The following is a 21672-nucleotide window of genomic DNA, read 5'->3' on the forward strand; positions in this document are numbered from 1 at the left end:
GATTGAAGGACTGGATATTCAGTTGTGAAGACAAACTTAAGTTTGTTATCTATATATGTATATATATGTTATGTATATATGTATATGTAATTTCATGATATGTCTGTATTAGCGATACGCTAAATAAAAATGCCTTCGTGGTGAGTTTTTTTTGTTTGAGTGTATGTTCATCGAAACTGCTTAATTTTCAATTATCCTTTCATCCCATCAGTTCAGACTCGATTACTCGTTATGACTTTTAGAGGCAGTTTCCTCGTAAACGGGGGTTCTTGAACCAATATATCTCTGTCTTTCAATTACATAAGCGACCTGCCAATATGAGCCGAATCGGCTGGCAGTGTGTCAGTCTCTCCTCTTGTCAGCACCGGGAATCGTCAGAAGAGGCGTCACGATGACACTCCTGTGGCCCGTGTTGTTCCGGGGCGCAACACTGCGCTGGCAAGTGGACGTCTCTGTGGTCACAATGCGTTGTGATCGAGACGCTGTAGACACGTCATCCTGGAACAAACCTATTATCTCAATAAAGGTACGTAACGTATCTGAACGATAACGTTCGACCGGGTGAACGTTATGTCTCTGGGGTTCTATATTTCGTGCTGCTCCTGGGATCATCCATTACGTTGGCCTGTCACGAAATATCGACCATCGCGAACATTTATATCGGGAAACGATAACCCACTGTCTGTACGTGCTGGTAGACAGTTCTCCTTTCTACACAAGGTGAAACTTATACGCTTTTACATGCAGTTTGAAAGTGTATGCGACAAAGCCTCTCGCTGATAATCTGAACACACGTGCTTCAAATTCATGTTATGGTGTCGCCCCCGTATTATTATCTAGAATAACCTCTGCTGCCTTACTTCTGAATACGAACATTATAACCGTTAATTGCTTTTAATGTGAGTGTGACGTCAATTCAGGACCATTTTCAAAAACCTCAACAACTACAACATTTGAAAAAATGTACCAGTCGATTTCAGCAAAGAGATTTTATGAAACTTACTATCTTACTATTTGTCTGCTTAACATTGCTCAAAAAAACAGTGAAATTCTTCAAATTTCGACACACACACACACACACACACACACACACACACACACACACACACACACATATATATATATATATATATATGTTGTTGTGCTCCTCAGTCCTGAGACTGGTTTGATGCAACTCTCCATGCTACTCTATCCTGTGCAAGCTTCTTCATCTCCCAGTACCTACTGCAACCTACATCCTTCTGAATCTGCTTAGTGTATTCATCTCTTGGTCTCCCCCTACGATTTTTACCCTCCACGCTGCCCTCCAATACTAAATTGGTGATCCCTTGATGCCTCAGAACATGTCCTACCAACCGATCCCTTCTTCTGGTCAAGTTGTGCCACAAACTTCTCTTCTCCCCAATCCTATTCAATACTTCCTCATTAGTTATGTGATCTACCCATCTAATCTTCAGCATTCTTCTGTAGCACCACATTTCGAAAGCTTCTATTCTCTTCTTGTCCAAACTATTTACCATCCATGTTTCACTTCCATACATGGCTACACTCCATACAAATACGTTCAGAAATGACTTCCTGACACTTAAATCTATACTCGATGTTAACAAATTTCTCTTCTTCAGAAACGCTTTCCTTGCCATTGCCAGTCTACATTTTATATCCTCTCTACTTCGACCATCATCAGTTATTTTGCTCCCCAAATCGCAAAACTCCTTTACTACTTTGAGTGTCTCATTTCCTAATCTAATTCCCTCAGCATCACCTGACTTAATTCGACTACATTCCATTATCCTCGTTTTGCTTTTGTTGATGTTCATCTTATATCCTCCCTTCAAGACACCATCCATTCCGTTCAACTGCTCTTGCAAGTCCTTTGCTGTCTCTGACAGAATTACAATGTCATCAGCGAACCTCAAAGTTATATATATATATATATATATATATATATATATATATATATATATATATATATATATATATGTGTGTGTGTGTGTGTATGTGTGTGTGTGTGTAATATATAAATATATACTGCTTGTAGTAGACATACATTTTCAGTTGTCGACAAAGTAGCTCACTATTTTCCAATCAAGGGTCACAGTTACATGCCACCTGGCAGGGTATTTGATATCGTTAAAAAGGAATCGAGGAAACATGAAACCATAACATTACTATCACACTACCATGATGTTCTGACTCATCATGTTACCTGTATGGTTCTGAACAGGTTAATAACAGGGAAGCTAACATTTAAAATATCTGAAGGCAGTGTTCTTTTTTTATAAAAAGAGAAACAGAGATAGTGCCATCTACTAAGCATACATTTTCTCTCTGAACATTGTGTGAAATGAAGGGAACTAACATAGCTTGAAGGACAATGATCAGCTGTAATAAAACCTAGAAGCCACTTGGGTGTCAAATAAGCTGATGATGTAAAGAAACTACAATTTTTTGATACATCATGCCGAGCCGGAGAGTTCCATGAGAAGGCCCTAGAATGTTGCGTGAACAAGACAAAAATAATGAAGTACAGTACCTTAATAAACAAATGTATTAATTAATTTGACTTTATTAAAATAAAGTAGAACATTAATTTTATAAAAATTAATCTATAGGTGTTCAGTTCTGGAAAATAATAATTATTTTACATGCTTTTATTTGCAACTGAAAGCTCATAATGTTTTCCACCTTTTAGAAGTATGATTTTCCAAAACATCAGCACTGTGTGCTGTTCAAGTAATTAGAAAAATATTTCCTTTTTGAAGAAGTTGATTTTGTGAAAACGGTCCTGAGTGCAATACTGTAAGCTGAGTTTGATTAATTATCTGCTAATGAAATTGAATGTAAAGAATGGGTATCAGCAATGCGTAGAGTGGATTCTACGTCAACCCATCACAACACGCTGGATAGCTGTTGAGTACTGAAACTGTGCCCTATTAGAAAATGCATCTGTTGAACTATACGAAAATTTTGTAAAAGAATACTGTTCCTAATTTCATCTCACTAAGTGCTTAGACCTAACAACTGTTTCTTACCTTCGCAACGGATAACTTAGCCCTGCTGTGCCTGCTAAGCTGCGTAGCGTGAAATATTGAGCGGCATTTCCCTGAAATAAATCACTGTATGCTTTGCCTTATCCTCTGTTTTAGGTTGCTTTTGCAAATTAGAAATGTTATTTTTCAAAAAATGCAGCTCACTGTCCACGCAATAGTGCAAGGCGTGACAGCGCAGTAATGTTAAACTATGGGGGCGTCAGTGAAATATTTACAAATGAATTAAAGGTTATTTTGAAGTTGATGCCATACTCAGATATGTTTAATAACATAGAAATGAATCACATTAATATGAAACTATGATATTTTCTAAGCAGTGTCAGACACAATGAAAACTAATTATAAAAGTCAATATTTAAATTACGAAAAACACGAAATTAAGACACTACCAAACAGTGGCCAGACCTGAAGCTCTCTATGCGGCAGAAAAACTTAAACTAACAAGAAATGGAGATCTTGAGAAACTAGAGAAGGTCGAAAGAAGAATTTTAAGGTAAATACTGGGAGCTAAAAGAAACGATAATGCTGAATACAGGTTAAGACCAAACAGAGAGCTATATCTGAAAACGGAGAAACTAACTGATGTAATGAGGAAGAGGAGGCTACAGTTTTTTGGATATATATTCAGAATGGATAACAACAGACTAACCAAGCGGATATTCACATTACTCAATAGCTACAAATCCAAGCCAGCATGGTTCATAGATACTGAAAAGGACATTGAAAATGCTGGAGTTACAATAGACACAATAGAAAACAGAACACATTTCAGAAAGGCAGTTCAAAAGGCAGAATTTAAGGAGAGAAAGATAATAACTAGACGAAAGTGGACTCAAGAAGAAAGGGAACAACAGTCTAAAAGGATGAAAGAAATTTGGAAACTGAAGAAATCAAATACAATGAAGAGTAGCCAAAGTTGATTCATCGTACCCTCCAAATGGGTTATTCGAGAGAAAAAAAAATTACGTATAATTTACGATTTACTTTCGAAATGAAATACTTTTGATTGAAAGTAGAGGGTGGTGAATAAAAATTAAGATTCTGAACACACGACTCATAATTAGCTCTGGTTACCGAAACGTAGGAATCACAATGTATTCTTTATACTACAATAACGTACTGCACGATTAGACTTGCAGCAAATAAGAAATATTTTCATCTTACCTTTTTTCCGAAGGCGCTTTCTCTCTCTGAGATCATCTCAAAATCATCCTGTTCTCAATTACGCCAAGGACCATCTCAAAATTCATTTTTTATTCGGCTCAGCCTCCGTTTAAGCACTTCACTCAGTGATTACTCTCTCTGACTCTACATGTTGCGAAAGCAAAATTTGTACTGTGACTTCTAAAGGACCATAGAGTAGCAAGGCTATACTTTTTAAATAAACGGTTGCGAACAGGCCACGTCTTCAGACGTAACATCGGATTCACAAGAAAAAAAGAAAAACTTCCATGGTATTCAGTGTAGTGACGAAGTTCAGAGAGCGCTTCACAACCAGCCACAAAGCGGCGTCTTTATAATGAAAGCTAACAAGCTCCCGGAGTAACAGTCTCGATTTTATGAGAGAGTTAGAGGAGACAAGGACCGAACGGCGCGCCCAATGTCTGGACCAAATTTTGGAGGTCTCTGTGAGAAATATTTTTTTATAAAAATTGGGAGCAGTTTACTCAAACCATTACTAATAAAACTTGCAAATGAAGATAACGTAAAATAATATGTTTCGTGTATTATATGAACAAACTAAATAAGTGTACGTGGTGGAATTGAATCCGTTGTTGCTTTTTTCCGATGAAACCTTTTAGAAGTACGGTATGCTGCATCGTCCTCAATGTCTATGTCGGCATATGAGTTATGAGGCCACTACTTCCAGGATGGCGACCCAGAAATCCAGGGACCCATTTGTGCAGCCATTTTTCGTTTCGTTGTAGAACGGGGGCGGGTATCCGTTTCGTTCTGCGAGTTAATACTCTAATCTGCGCAGTACTTTCCGGCATATCAGATTGTCGCTTTTGCATTTCATTAAGGTATCTGACAAGTTCTAATTCTTACTCCTTACTGAAAAAACGCAGATTTTGTCTTTTCTCAAAGGGGATTGCCCGTCTTCATTTTTACGTTATCGTTTTAAAGTAGTGAAAGGCACAATCAATGGTTTCGATGCTTTCGGTGTCAGTTTTACTAATCACCGATCCAACAGGTTGTTCCATGTTTTTCGTAGACTAATTTAGTCTCTGTTTTCTGTATATATAATGACGTACCACCTGCAAACTAGAAAGGCAAACCGTATGGTAGAATTCATCAAACGGCTGGTCCAGGCGGAGGTTCGAGTCCTCCCTCGGGCATGGGTGTGTATGTTTGTCTTTAGGATAGTTTAGGTTAAGTAGTGTGTAAGCTTAGAGACTGATGACCTTAGCAGTTAAGTCACATAAGATTTCACAGACATTTGAATTCATCAAATCAAGAATTGAAAATAACCGGGAGGAACGCACTATGCAAGTAGACATTCCGCCGCAAACGCATTTCTATTGAGAAAATATTCAGTAACTACCGTAAAAAAAAATTTGTTCTCCAACTGCATTGTTTACAGAGATAGATAAGAACATGCTCATTTGGATGGGCTAAACTTTGACTGTGAAGAAAGAAAATGCGACAGGCTTAACGTAGTTAGAAATGGTCTGGAAAGTTATAGCCGAACAGCGAATACACTCGCTTTTACACGAAAACTACGCATCTCGCGCGCGACAACTGTTGCTACCTTACAAAACCATGACTGACGTTGGTTTGTTAAACATTTGTCAGTCTGAGCACGCCCTAGAGCCTCTAGACGAAGTTAGGCGACCGAGATTGTTCTGTCCGGCAGTGTGCATTCCGCCTCGGTCTCCCCTGTTAAGAAATGATGGCTCTGAAGTAAATGAGAGAGCCTGGGGTCCCAGCAGACGTGTTACCGACTGTAGAAGATAAAATGAAACAGACGGAGCAAGGAGGGCGAGCAAATCGTTCTTATAAAACGTAAGGAATCGGGAAATAGAAGGAGAGAGCACGGAAGAGTGGGTATTTAGAACACTATCCGCCAAAACCCTCTGAAGGAAAATATTTCGGCTTATCAACGGCACCATGAAATGTTATTTTCAGAAAACATAGGGGTGCTATGAATAATTCATTTGTTTTTAAACCTCTATATTTTTCGAAGTATTACATGAATAAATATAATTGATTCACGAATAGAACTATAACCTCATCGAGATTCCATTATGCAGCTGGCCTTATGAGCGCAGTGTCTTGACAAAATGAAAACAAAGCAACGATAGAGTTTTTATGTTCTGTTTACGGATATCCATTTTACTGCATGGACGAGGGACTTCAGCTAATGATATATATGAGAAAATGTACCAGCACAGCTGTATCTTGAGAATGTCTTTATTCTATCACAGGCCTAGTTTCGGTGGCGTATTATCGCCGTCCTCAGCCACTGTTTACCAAAGAAAAATGACACAATGCCAGTATTTGAAAAAGAAACCATAAAGAACGAACACATAAAGTTATGTCACTCTAGTGTATTAGTTGAAGTAACCTTAAGGTAATATCTACGAAGTACCAATATAGCATATACGTCAATACCTCTTTTTTTGGCCGGCCGCGGTGGCCGTGCGGTTCTGGCGCTGCAGTCCGGAACCGTGGGACTGCTACGGTCGCAAGTTCGAATCCTGCCTCGGCCATGGGTGTGTGTGATGTCCTTAGGTTAGTTAGGTTTAAGTAGTTCTAAGTTCTAGGGGACTTATGACCTAAGATGTTGAGTCATTTGAACCATTTTGAACCTCTTTTTTTGCTCTAGTCCAGAAATGTATTAGCTTATAAAAAAACCACAGAATAAATCTGAATCACATTCACAAAACACACAGCTGTCGTCATATGTAAAAACGATGGACATCTAAAAAAGGCAACTTTCGCTCCTTTAAAACCATATCATCGAAACAACAAAATATATCACGGTATAAATTTAACAAAGGGCCCCAAATATCAGACCTGATCCAACTAAAAATGTTCATTAATGTTTAAAGTCGTACGCCAATGATGTACACCCGATGTACTTAGACTTATGACCTAAGATGTTGAGTCATTTGAACCATTTTGAACCTCTTTTTTTGCTCTAGTCCAGTAATGTATTAGCTTATAAAAAAGCCACAGAATAAATCTGAATCACATTCACAAAACACACAGCTGTCGTCATATGTAAAAACGATGGACATCTAAAAAAGGCAACTTTCGCTCCTTTAAAACCATATCATCGAAACAACAAAATATATCACGGTATAAATTTAACAAAGGGCCCCAAATATCAGACCTGATCCAACTAAAAATGTTCATTAATGTTTAAAGTCGTACGCCAATGATGTACACCCGATGTAAGGACTTAAAGGTTAACGTGAAACCAACCTGGTACAGGCTAACCACATACCCCTTGCAACTGTACGCGAACCACACAATTTTGTGACAACCTGTGTCCTAGAATTGAAAAGGCCCTCCTCTCAAAACCTTTGATAACTATGTGCTCTTAAATATCCAAATACAACAGGCCTCATATATTATGTTCACTACTATACCCTTGTGAGATAAACACACCTAACCGCAAGAAACTAAAATATCCACTTTAAACAGTAATGCCTCCATAATAAAACCCTCCTAGAAATAAAACCTAGGAACACTTAAATATATTTAAATGTCTATAACTTCATTGCCTCAGGGTTGGGCACCAGTGCCTAAGAGACTCTGGTACCCTCTGACTCTAATCATACACAATACATAAATAGGGAGTCCAGTACACCGTCAGGTAAACCGTAAAGACAGTAAAAATGTGTGACAATCCCTTCTGAAATACCCATGACTTATTATGAAAACTATGAACTAGAAACGTCACATGCTTTGACATACAGAAGTAATATATATGGAGTCAGAGGGAAAAGAGGAAATGCAAATTGGACCTTGACCTCCATAACACCAAACGTATCACGTCGTATGAATTTGCGCCCTACTTAGACACATCCAACGTTACAGGAGCTCCAACCCCTTATTCTAGCAACCTTGCAGCAAACCATTATAGGAATTGCTAACACTAAAAACTTCTATACGAAATCCGAAACATATAATGCGCTAAAGAACGAGTACCTTTAGTAATCATTTTACAACGACTTTTAAAAGTCAGATCACAGCTGAACTCATTATCAAAATTACACCATGTTGGTAAGAAAAGAACTAGCAAAATGCCACATGACAGGTCGATAAAATACTCACAAACGTGTATCAGCGTTCTTCAGATAACTAAGAACCGAATACCGAGCAGAAGCAGTTAGGGCTGTCGGTAAAATAACATAAATCAAGAATATATAACAAAACAGTCGATATTTCCGATCAGCCGGCACTCGCAAATGTCCCTTAAATGTCTGACTATACAGGGTGTTAAAAAAAGGTACTGCCAAACTTTCAGGAAACATTCCTCACACACAAATAAAGAAAAGATGTTGTGTGGACATGTCTCCGGAACCGCTTAATTTCTATGTTAGAGCTCATTTTAGTTTCGCCAGTTTGCACTGTACTCCCTCGATTCACCGTCAGTTGGCCCAATTGAAGGAAGGTAATGTTGACTTCGGTGCTTGTGTTGACATGCGACTCATTGCTCTACAGTACTAGCATCAAGCACATCAGTACGCAGCATCAACAGGTTAGTGTTCATCACGAACGTGGTTTTGCAGTCAGTGCAATGTTTACAAATGCGGAGTTGGCAAATGCCCACTTGATGTATGGATTAGCATGGGGCAATAGCCGTGGCGCGGTACGTTTGTATCGAGACAGATTTCCAGAACGAAGGTGTCCAGACAGGAAGGCGTTCGAAGCTACTGATCGGCGTCTTAGGGAGCGCGGAACATTCCAGCCTATGACTCGCGACTGGGGTAGAACGACGAGGAAACCTGCAATGGACGAGGAAATTCTTCGTGCAGTTGACGATAACCCTAATGTCAGCGTCAGAGAAGTTGCTGCTGTACAAGGTAACGCTGACCACGTCACTGTATGGAGAGTGCTACGGGAGAACCAGTTGTTTCCGTACTATGTACAGCGTTGCAGGCACTATCAGCAGCTGATTGGCCTCCACGGGCACACTTCTGCGAATGGTTCATCGAACAATGTGTCAATCCTCATTTCAGTGCAAATGTTCTCTTTACGGATGAGGCTTCATTCCAACGTGATCAAATTGTAAATTTTCACAATCAACATGTGTGGGCTGACGAGAATCCGCACGCAATTGTGTAATCACATCATCAACACAGATTTTCTGTGAACATTTGGGCAGGCATTGTTGGTGATGTCTTGATTAGGCCCCCTGTGCTTCCACCTACGCTCAATGGAGCACGTTATCATGATTTCATACGGGATACTCTACCTGTGCGGCTAGAAGATGTGCCTTTAGAAGTACGACACAACATGTGGTTCATGCATGATGGAGCACCTGCACATTTCAGTCAAAGTGTTCGTACGCTTCTCAACAACAGATTCGGTGACCGATGGGTTGGTAGAGGCGGACCAATTCCATGGCCTCCACGCTCTCCTGACCTCAACCCTCTTGACTTTCATTTATGGGGGCATTTGAAAGCTCTTTTCTACGCAACCCCGGTACCAAATATAGAGACTCTTCGTGCTCGTATTGTGGACGGCTGTGATACAATACGCCATTCTCCAGGGCTGCATCAGCGCATCAGGGATTCCATGCGACGGAGGGTGGATGCATGTATCCTCGCTAACGGACAACATTTTGAACATTTCCTGTAACAAAGTGAAGTCACACTGGTACGTTCTGTTGCTGTGCGTTTCCATTCCATGATTAATGTGATTTGAAGAGAAGTAATAAAATGAGCTCTAACATGGAAAGTAAGCTTTTACGGACACATGTCCACATAACATATTTTCTTTCTTTGTGTGTGAGGAATGTTTCCTGAAAGTTTGGCCGCACCTTTTTGTAACACCCTGTATATGCAGATCCAGTAACTTCAAAAGAAAAACAAATCTAGAAAAAACAGGTAACATGACATATTAGCACTAGCAGAAACATCACTCGGTAACCCGCCAATGAACACGGTTACTAAAAACACATGAACTTATGTATCAGTATGACAAGTCTTATAACTATAGTCGGCCCGTATCAACCACAGAGGGCAGTAAGAATACATTGGGCAAACCAATACATACACCTACAAAATGAGTACGTAGAATGCTAGGCTCCAAAGGGCCAGAACAAGTAGATATTCATTCTACAAAAACGAACAGGTTGATACCAGTAAAAATGCCAGCCAGTAGAAAATGTATAGAAACTACATAAAGCAAAACATTGCTCCACGATTGAAGCATAACTGCCCACAAATGATGAAAAAATAAATACGTCTAAAAACATGTACACTATGTGGTCAAAAGTATCCGGACACACCCAAAAATACCCGTTTTTCTTATTAGGTGCATTCTGCTGCCACATACTGCCAGGTAATCCATATCAATGAGTTCAGTAGTCATTAGACATCGTGAGAGAGCAGAATGGGGCACTCCGCGGAACTCGCGGACTTCGAACGTGGTCAGGTGATTGGGTGTCACTTGTGTCATACGTCTGTATGCGAGGTTTCCACACTCCTGAACATTCCTAGGCCCGCTGTTTCCGATGTGATAGTGAAGTGGATACGTGAAGGGTCACGTACAGCACAAAAGCGTAAAGGCCGACTTCATCTGTTGACTGACAGAGGCCGTCGACAGTTGAGGAGGGTCGTAATGCATAATAGACAGACATCTATCCAGACCAACCCACAGGAATTCTAAACTGCATCAGGATTGACTGCAAGTACTATGACAGTTGGGCGACAGGTGAGAAACTTGGATTTCATGAGCGGCTGCTTATAGGCCACACATCACGCCGGTAAATGCCAAACGACACCTCGCTTAGTGTAAGGAGCGTGAACATTGGACGATTGAACAGGGAAAAACGTTGTGTGGAGTTACGAATCACGGTTCACAATGTGGCGATCTGATGGCAGGGTGTGTGTATGGTGAATGCCCGGTGAACGTCATCTGCCAGCATGTGTAATGCCAACAGCGAAATTCGAAGGAGGTGGTGTTATGGTATGATCGTGTTTTTCACGGAAGCGGCTTGCACCGCTTGTTGTTTTGCGTGGCACTATCACAGCACATGTTTTAAGCAGCATCTTGCTTTCCGCTGTTGAGGAGCAATTCGGGGATGGCGATTGCATCGTTCAACACGATCGAGCACCTGTTCATAATGCACGGGCTGTGGCGGAGTGGTTACACGACAATAACATCCCTGTAATCGACTGGCCTGCACGGAGTCCTGACTTGAATCCTATAGAGCATCTTTGGGATGTTTTGGAACGCCGACTTCCCTCCAGGCCTCACCGACCGACATCGATACCTCCCCTCCCCTCCCCTCCCCTCACTGCAGCACTCCGTGAAGAATGGGTTGCCATCCCCCAAGAAAACTTGCAGCACATAATTGAACGCATGCCTGCGAGAGCGGAAGCTGTCATCAAGGCTAAGGGTGTGCAAACACAATATTGAATTCCAACATTACCGACGGAGGGTGCCACGAACATGTAAGTCATTTTCAGCCAGGTACTTTTGATCACATAGTGTAAATACCACACCAGAGGCATACAAAAATCTTAGCTCTGGACTACGATAAAGAACCCAAAAATATTCATCAGCTTTTGTACAGTTATTAGACTAAGCAACATTGTCGGACAAACAAACAATGCTCTACAATAAATAAGACCACACTAATATATTCATAATGACAATGAACCACAATGACAGAAAATAATTTCATTTCCAAAACTAATCGCAAGAATACAACAACCATGGAATGAAAGTAGGAAGGACTAGTGTAGCTGTTATGATGTCATGCTATATTTATATAATTATCAAGGCACGTGGCGACCAAAACTAAAAGTGCATAGAAACGAGACGCAGCACTACAACCGCAGAAGCTATGCCATGTTGGCTGCTATCACTACACACAGGTCTACATAAAGTGGACAACCTCTGACTTTCAAGTGGCCTTCATCTTTCCACATTCCAGTGCTAGGCTGGATTATCACCTTAACTGCCAATCCTACCTGCGTCAAAAGCATCAAACAACAAAATTCTATGTATCAAAACTAGGTGGATGTACACAGGTTGATGCCTATGGGCATAATAATGTTGACGAACTAAGGGGTCAGAATGCAGGACTGAGGGAAAGTTGGAACAGAGGTGGAGGGAGAGAATGGTACAATACCCACTCCACATAAAACCAAACAGACCAATATGTGTATCAAAACAACCTTGAGTCTAAAACCCTGATCCATTTTGCAACACTCTGTATTACAACAAATGAAGAAAACTATTGATAATGAAGAGGGTGCGTGGATGAGTAACATCGCTGTTCTCATGTTGTAATAAAGGAAAAATTAACCCGAATGATAGCATAAGCTAAAAAAGTATATACCTGGCATGTACCAAAGTACTATTTCACTTGGTCCTAAAGCGCTAAATATTAAAAAAAAAAAAAAATCCGTATTGAACTAAACCCAATCCATATCAAAACCAAGACCGGCTCTGAGCACTCTATATCTTATCTCTGCATAAATCTGGACCAATACAAGCAAAACACCAAACACCATACGAATCAAGCGTAGTATTCCCTATAGTTAAAAATCTGCTCTATATCAAATCAACAATAGCGTCAACCTTACGGTACAGGGGCTAGGGGTACTGTAGGGAAGGGGGATAGGGGAGGAAATTGCGCCTGGGTGGGAATAAAAGGGATCAGTGTAAGTTCGTGTTGGATCAGATAATCAACTAACACTAAGATGTGATTTCCACATTTGTGTAAATCATCAAGTTCACCACCCTGTGCGAACATCTTCTGTAGCTTATGCAGCATAAGTTGCCTAGAATCTACTCCATTCCTAACGACCATGAGATGTAGACCAAGTACGCCAAATACTGCGGATCTCTTTCCGTCGTAGTAAATTAATATGCAATGTCCATACCCAACAAAAGGAAGCACTAGCGAAGTTGAACGCCACAATGCGTACATAAATCAGCAACTAACTACAGTAAGAGAGGACAAACGTGGGATCCTTGTCACTTGCACACGTGGGTTAGCTGAAGAGAAAAAACGTCGTAAAACTATGTGACAAACAAGCGGGAAATCATAAAAAATATGCGTAATCGGGAGTCTACACTTGACACCGTGTTGTCTCCATTGAAGTCACATGTATCCAAGGTGCGTACAAACACAACTTCTAAAGATGCCACATTGGACACGTGAAGAAAGTACGTACTACATGTAAGTACCATGCTGGTGCCAATAAGTAATGCGTCGGATATTAACAAAGTCCAACGAAAAGCAGACACTTTCATCTATTAAAATGAAACAACCTCAGTGTCAGAGTTAGAGATCGGAAATAACGCAAGACAAACTGAAGTATCCAATCTCATTCTAATCTGAAACAAGGTCTGACCTTGGGCTGATGGATGGTCTGTAACGTACACTAAACAAGACAAATCGAAGATAAAGTTAACTGTAGGTTGAATGAGCATATCCGCAAGTAACGGAACAAATTCCGTTCAGTTATTATTCGGTGACCAGGAAACCACCAAGCACTAAATGGATACATACCAAAGTTGTCATAAAACAATCTGAAAAAAAATGGTTCAAATGGCTCTGAGCACTACGGGACTTAACATCTATGGTCATCAGTCCCCTAGAACTTAGAACTACTTAAACCTAACTAACCTATGGACAGCACACAACACCCAGCCATCACGAGGCAGAGAAAATTCCTGACCCCGCCGGGAATCGAACCCGGGAACCCTGGCGTGGGAAGCGAGAACGCTACCGCACGACCACGAGATGCGGGCTGAACAATCTGAAAAAATATAGCAATAGGAACAGTAAAACCCAGAGGACGAGGTTGTTAAAAGCTTACTTAATACACAGCGATTAGTGACAATAACACACAGACGACGATAATGTTTGAACTCTATTCAGCTGTCAAAAATAATGGAGTGTCTGTCGAAGTGTAAGACGCAGGAAGACCGAAGTCATAAGAACGTCTCAGTTATGGCCACTTCACACGTTCCCACCAAAGTAAATGAAACGAAAAATGTCAAACTCCTATTTGTTTATTCAATAAAGATGTTGATACCTTTCCGCCATGTATATAAATTTCAATATCTTCTAGTAGGTTCATTGTTCCCCCTTTGCCAACGAAATGCAGAACTTTTAGGCATTCTTTAACGTCACCAATGTTATGTCTGGCACTTTTTAAATGAACCTTAAACGTCAAATGTTGAATGGCATGTAGACATTTATGGTCCCTGAACCTCTCAAGAAAAGATCGTCCTGTCTGGGCCCGCATATACAGGGTGAGTCACCTAACATTACCGCTGGATATATTTCGTAAACCACATCAAATACTGACGAATCGATTCCACAGACCGAACGTGAGGTGAGGGGCTAGTGTAATTGGTTAATACAAACCATAAAAAAATGCACGGAAGTATGTTTTTTAACACAAACCTACGTTTTTTAAATGGAACCCCGTTAGTTTTGTTAGCACATCTGAACATATAAACAAATACGTAATCAGTGCCGTTTGTTGCATTGTAAAATGTTAATTACATCCGGAGATATTGTAACCTAAAGTTGACGCTTGAGTACCACTCCTCCGCTGTTCGATCGTGTGTAAGGAGAGCACCGAATTACGTAGGGATCCAAAGGGAACACTGATGGACCTTAGGTACAGAAGAGACTGGAACAGCACATTACGTCCATATGCTAACACCTTTTTATTGGTCTTTTTCACTGACGCACATGTACATTACCATGAGGGGTGAGGTACACGTTCGACGGGCGTTTCATAGGATGTGGAGGACGCATAAATTGGCCAGCCCGTTCTCCTGATCTTACACCTCTGAACTCCTTTTTGTGGGGTACGTTAAAGAAGAATGTGTACCGTGATGTGCCTACAATCGCAGAGGATATGAAACAACGTATTGTGTCAGCCTGCGGCGACATTACACCAGATGTATTGCGGCGTGTACGACATTCATTACGCCAGAGATTGCAATTGTGTGCAGCAAATGATGGCCACCACATTGAACATCTATTGGTCTGACATGTCGGGACACACTCTATTCCACTCCGTAATTGAAAACGGAAACCACGTGTGTACGTGTACCTCACCCGTCATGGTAATGTACATGTGGGTCAGTGAAAAAGACCAATAAAAAGGTGTTAGCATGTGGACGTAATGTGCTGTTCCAGTCTCTTCTGTACCTAAGGTCCATCACCGTTCCCTTTGGATCCCTACGTAATTCGGTGCTCTCCGATACACACGATCGAACAGCGGCGGAGTAGTACTCAAGCGTCAACTTTAGGTTACAATATCTCCGGATGTAATTAACATTTTACAATGCAACAAACGGCACTGATTACGTATTTGTTTATATGTTCAGATGTGCTAACAAAACTAACGGGGTTCCATTTAAAAAAACGTAGGTTTGTGTTAAAAAACATACTTCTGTGCATTTTTTTATGGTTTGTATTAACCAATTACACTAGCCCCTCTCCTCACGTTCGGTCTGTGGAATCGATTCGTCAGTATTTGATGTGGTTTACGAAATATATCCAGCGGTAACGTTAGGTGACTCACCCTGTATAGGCTCACAGCCGCCACATTGCAGACTATATATACATGATATTAGTAAATGGTCATGCCCCACGACTGAGTGTCGTAGCAACGAGGGGAGTCTGTCAGCGTTTGTACGGCCTACACTGATGTTGATCTTTCGAATGTCCGCACAATCTTATCGGAAATAGGACGTTTATATTTAATGCTGACATGTACCTTCTTATTAGTAGATAGGCGACTAAGGGTAACCTGATTAAGTAGATTAGCACTCTGTAATGTAATAAAATATAAATTTTTTATTTATATGTTTTGTGTCTATTAGTGTAATGTAGTAAAATAAAATATGCGCCGTGACTTACACAAAAAAAGAAACACACATTAATGCAATGGCTCAGCATAGTAGAGAAATAACTAATGTAGGAATATTATTAACAGTGTAATACGTTGTTCAATTTAGCCCGACGTGTATAAGCACCAGCTCAGTTCTCAGGGTAGTTACGCAATCGTCGATACATCGTGGTTTCGTCTCGATTCCCCAATATAACAAGAGTAGCATCTACAAACGAAATCCTATAATGGAACTGAAATCCTGTGACCAGACCTTTTCGGCCTGGGATGTTATCTCGTTACATAAAGAAAATCTGTAAGTAAAATTGTTAAATTATTAGTAGCTGCATCCGGTCTCGGGGATTCTGAAATAAATCGACGGCACGTCTCGTAGATGAGCTAAAAGAAAAATGTTAAAAGATTTTTCTAAGATGGTGCCTAACAATGAAAATTCTTTGTTAAGGCACATATCTACTTAAGACAATAAAGGTATCAGATTTACAAAAGATTGACCACATACACAAATTCTTTTGAGAAAATAACTATTATATTTTTCGGGTTTTAAGTACAACTTACATTATCAGCTGGTACAGCAAGATGAGCTTTACACAAGAACGTCCTCTTAGGTCCGAATCCAAGCAGATAAGATAAGCGAATGACAAAGGAAAGATATTTCATGCATAGAAGCGCAAGGGTCCATGGCATAACATGTCCATTGTAGTTCTATCGGTTCTTCTTTGGCGTACTTGTCGATTATTTATAAAATGTATCGTGTTATTTAGTTTACATTTTTTTTAACCCCAGCCCACCCAGGAGACACAGTAAAACTCTCCATTGCAGTTTTCTTGTATTCCATCTACGATAGCAGGTTGATAGGCATTATTAAACCCAATGTTCCTTAGCACGTTTTTTTCCTCAAAATTTCATTTTCATCCAAAGATAATTTAGACAACCTACTGATCTCACTATAGAAAAACGAACATTTACATCTATTAAAATGCACTGAGTGATACGGAATTATGGCATCCGATGTTGTCTGTTTAATAAAAACGGCGAAACCGTGAGAATCATTGTTATTCAGAACTGATATGTCTAAGAAATCTATATTGTTTCCTACTTGCTGTTCATAGGTGAAATATATTTTCGGATGCGCGTTACTGAATATCCCTACGAGATCAAGTCATTGCTTTTGTTATACAACGTGACTGTATCATCCACATAGCGGTACTAGTATTTTATGATTTGGTTCAATTCTCGATGTTGTTTAAAAATGATTTATTCGATGAAATTCAGAAAGATATCCACTAATGTGCCAGATAAACACGAGCCCATGGCCAAACCATATGGCTGTTGATACATGTCGCCATTGAATCTGAAGTGATGATACAGCTCTAAAAGTCTTTCGGAACCTCTACTGACAGGCATTTATGCTTGAGAAAAATCACTCTAATGGTATCAGTGGACTCTTTAATTGAAAAATTACTGTATAAATTCTTACATCTAGGGGGCATCTATTTGTAATTCTCCGGGATTCTAATGTTTTCTATTTTGAAAACCACTTCATACGTATTCTTTATCAAAAACTAACCAATGTCTCGTTGACTTCATGGCATAGTTTGTACGATGAGCACCCTATGCAATTAAACACTGGTCTCATCGGTCTATCCAGTTTATCTACCTTAGGTTGGGTCCTCAGATGCGGGATTTGTGGGTTCATAACCTCAATGGTTTTAGCTGGTTTCTCATCAAATAAAAAGAATCTATTTTTCAAACAGTTTCTGGTGTATTTTGCAAAATACTTTGTTGGATCCTGTCTGATTTTGACAATTCCATTCACTGCACAAAAGTCATTTATTTTGGTTATATATTCACTTGCATGAAATACTGCTTGAGTATTTTTATCTGTCTCTAATATAATAGCATCATTACTTTTTTCATTTATACTACGTACCAACGATTCTTCGTTACTTATACTACTTGTCTATTTTTATCTTTCTTGTTATTTTTGAACAGTGTAATTACTTCAGCAACATCAGTGCCAAGAATTAGCTGTTTAGATCTATCAACTTTTCGTGCATTGAATGCTGTCTTAACATCTACATCTAGAGATTTTATGTCATTGCTGTGTAGAGATCTATCTATTGCATATTTATTACCATTCTGCAAAAGTTTTCTCGCTAAAGTTACCAAAGTTGTCACAAGATTTATGGGCACAAGATTTATCTTAGGGTTTGCCTACCAGGATTTTTCTGCTGGAATATGCGAGATATTTACCTGTTACAACTGAGTAGCTGGCATGCAGAAATAATTGTACAGCAGAGTGACCTTGTAAACAGAGCAGTGTGCGTTGCTATCGCCAATTTAGGGCCACTGGTTGTCTCTGTAAACAGAAAAGTACCGGCCGAGCAAGTGTACCAGATGCAAGCGTGGAGAGAGCGAGAAAAAGTTTCCTACGCAGTCCAAAAATATCAACGGTCTGTGCAAACAGCGAACTTGGAATACCGCAGCAAACTGTTTGGATGATTTTGCTAGCGAGGTTACATTTCGAAACGTGCCAAATGGTTCAAATGGCTCTGAGCATTATGGGACTGAACATCTGTGGTCATCAGTCCCTTAGAACTTAGAACTACTTAAACCTAACTAACCTAAGGACATCACACAACACCCAGTCATCACGAGGCAGAGAAAATCCCTGACCTCGCCGGGAATCGAACCCGGGAACCCGGGCGTGGGAAGCGAGAACGCTACCGCACGACCACGGGCTGCGGACCGAAACGTGCCGTCCGCAGACCGTGCAACAATTAAAAGATAACGGCGAGTACCTTCAGTTTTCCATCACGATGCAGGAAACACAGTAAAATGAATATTTCGCCTCACAGCTGATATTCAGCGACGGAGAAACCTTCTGTTTATCCGGAAAGATTAACAGCCGCAATGTGAGTGTCGAGCAAGCGAACATCCTCATGAAATTGTTGCACACTCACTAATTAGCCAAAGGTCAACGTTTTCTATGTAGTGTTGTCACGGATGAAGCTTTACTAGCCCTATTTCTGCTCTGAGAAGACAGTGACGGGCACGTTTTACCTTGACATGTTGCTGATGCCGCCATTTCCACAACTGACAGCAGATTCTGAGAATTTCACCTTCCAAGAAGAAGGTGCAACCTCCCACTGAAGCATTGACGTTCGCCGCTATTTAAACGACAGACTTCCGCATCACTGGATTGGACGTAGTGGTGATGATGCGGCTCCGTTCCCTTGGCCACCCAAGTCGCTTGAGCTAACGACTTGTTATTTTTGCTTTGGGTGTTAGTTAACGATCGTGCTTGCGTACCCCAACCGAGAGAAATACTGATACAGTTCAGAGGACGCATTAGTGCTACTGTTATGACCACTGACAGGATTTCAGTGCTACGTGAAGTGTGGAACGTACGTGAATATGGCTTGGACTGTGTCGTGTGATCATACGGGCACTCACACAACATTCGTGGATTGCAATATGAAAACCTGCTGAGCTTACTGTTCTACACTCCTGGAAATGGAAAAAAGAACACATTGACACCGGTGTGTCAGACCCACCATACTTGCTCCGGACACTGCGAGAGGGCTGTACAAGCAATGATCACATGCACGGCACAGCGGACACACCAGGAACCGCGGTGTTGGCCGTCGCATGGCGCTAGCTGCGCAGCATTTGTGCACCGCCGCCGTCAGTGTCAGCCAGTTTGCCGTGGCATACGGAGCTCCATCGCAGTCTTTAACACTGGTAGCATGCCGCGACAGCGTGGACGTGAACCGTATGTGCAGTTGACGGACTTTGAGCGAGGGCGTATAGTGGGCATGCGGGAGGCCGGGTGGACGTACCGCCGAATTGCTCAACACGTGGGGCGTGAGGTCTCCACAGTACATCGATGTTGTCGCCAGTAGTCGGCGGAAGGTGTACGTGCCCGTCGACCTGGGACCGGACCGCAGCGACGCACGGATGCACGCCAAGACCGTAGGATCCTACGCAGTGCCGTAGGGGACCGCACCGCCACTTCCCAGCAAATTAGGGACACTGTTGCTCCTGGGGTATCGGCGAGGACCATTCGCAACCGTCTCCATGAAGCTGGGCTACGGTCCCGCATACCGTTAGGCCGTCTTCCGCTCACGCCCCAACATCGTGCAGCCCGCCTCCAGTGGTGTCGCGACAGGCGTGAATGGAGGGACGAATGGAGACGTGTCGTCTTCAGCGATGAGAGTCGCTTCTGCCTTGGTGCCAATGATGGTCGTATGCGTGTTTGGCGCCGTGCAGGTGAGCGCCACAATCAGGACTGCATACGACCGAGGCACACAGGGCCAACACCCGGCATCATGGTGTGGGGAGCGATCTCCTACACTGGCCGCACACCACTGGTGATCGTCGAGGGGACACTGAATAGTGCACGGTACATCCAAACCGTCATCGAACCCATCGTTCTACCATTCCTAGACCGGCAAGGGAACTTGCTGTTCCAACAGGACAATGCACGTCCGCATGTATCCCGTGCCACCCAACGTGCTCTAGAAGGTGTAAGTCAACTACCCTGGCCAGCAAGATCTCCGGATCTGTCCCCCATTGAGCATGTTTGGGACTGGATGAAGCGTCGTCTCACGCGGTCTGCACGTCCAGCGCGAACGCTGGTCCAACTGAGGCGCCAGGTGGAAATGGCATGGCAAGCCGTTCCACAGGACTACATCCGGCATCTCTACGATCGTCTCCATGGGAGAATAGCAGCCTGCATTGCTGCGAAAGGTGGATATACACTGTACTAGTGCCGACATTGTGCATGCTCTGTTGCCTGTGTCTATGTGCCTGTGGTTCTGTCAGTGTGATCATGTGATGTATCTGACCCCAGGAATGTGTCAATAAAGTTTCCCCTTCCTGGGACAATGAATTCACGGTGTTCTTATTTCAATTTCCAGGAGTGTATATATGCATGTCATATTTGTACAAGTAATGCGTTGAAAAATATAGAGCGCTGATAACGAACAAATCATTTGTAGTAACCTGTAATTTCATATTTTGAGAAAATTTTAGTCTGCTGCAATGAATGTCAACTATTTCATCATAAAATGTGACTAACGAATTAACAAGTTACAAGAGGAATAAAGGAAGTTACAGAAATACTTGAGTATAGGAGTCAGGTAATATATGTTACTGTCATACAGATTTTATTCCTGACTAATGAAAGGAAACTTTTGGGTAGTTTGATGAAGACTGGGTCGACAGGCTTAGTGTAAATATTGAAAGAAGTCAGTCTGCATGCGTCTGTTAAAAATATCAATTGTGATTGCAATTTCGACATGGTCATTGTCAAGAAATGTGGGATATAGAAACCCGATTTACAGTGCGATATCTAGTGAAACGGAGTAACATAGTCCACAGCAGTTTGAAACTAAATACATGTGGTACTCGTATGAGCCTAAACACTGCTCCACACACCACGTGGGCACAGGCCGTGTAGCTAGTGCAGGTAGCAGAAACCAGATCCGCTTATGTCTACATATCAGCACGGTCTCAGAAAACATCGCTCCTGTGAAGCGCAG

Source organism: Schistocerca cancellata, chromosome 2, assembly GCF_023864275.1.
Source record: "Schistocerca cancellata isolate TAMUIC-IGC-003103 chromosome 2, iqSchCanc2.1, whole genome shotgun sequence".
In the NCBI taxonomy this organism is placed as follows: Eukaryota; Metazoa; Arthropoda; class Insecta; order Orthoptera; family Acrididae; genus Schistocerca; species Schistocerca cancellata.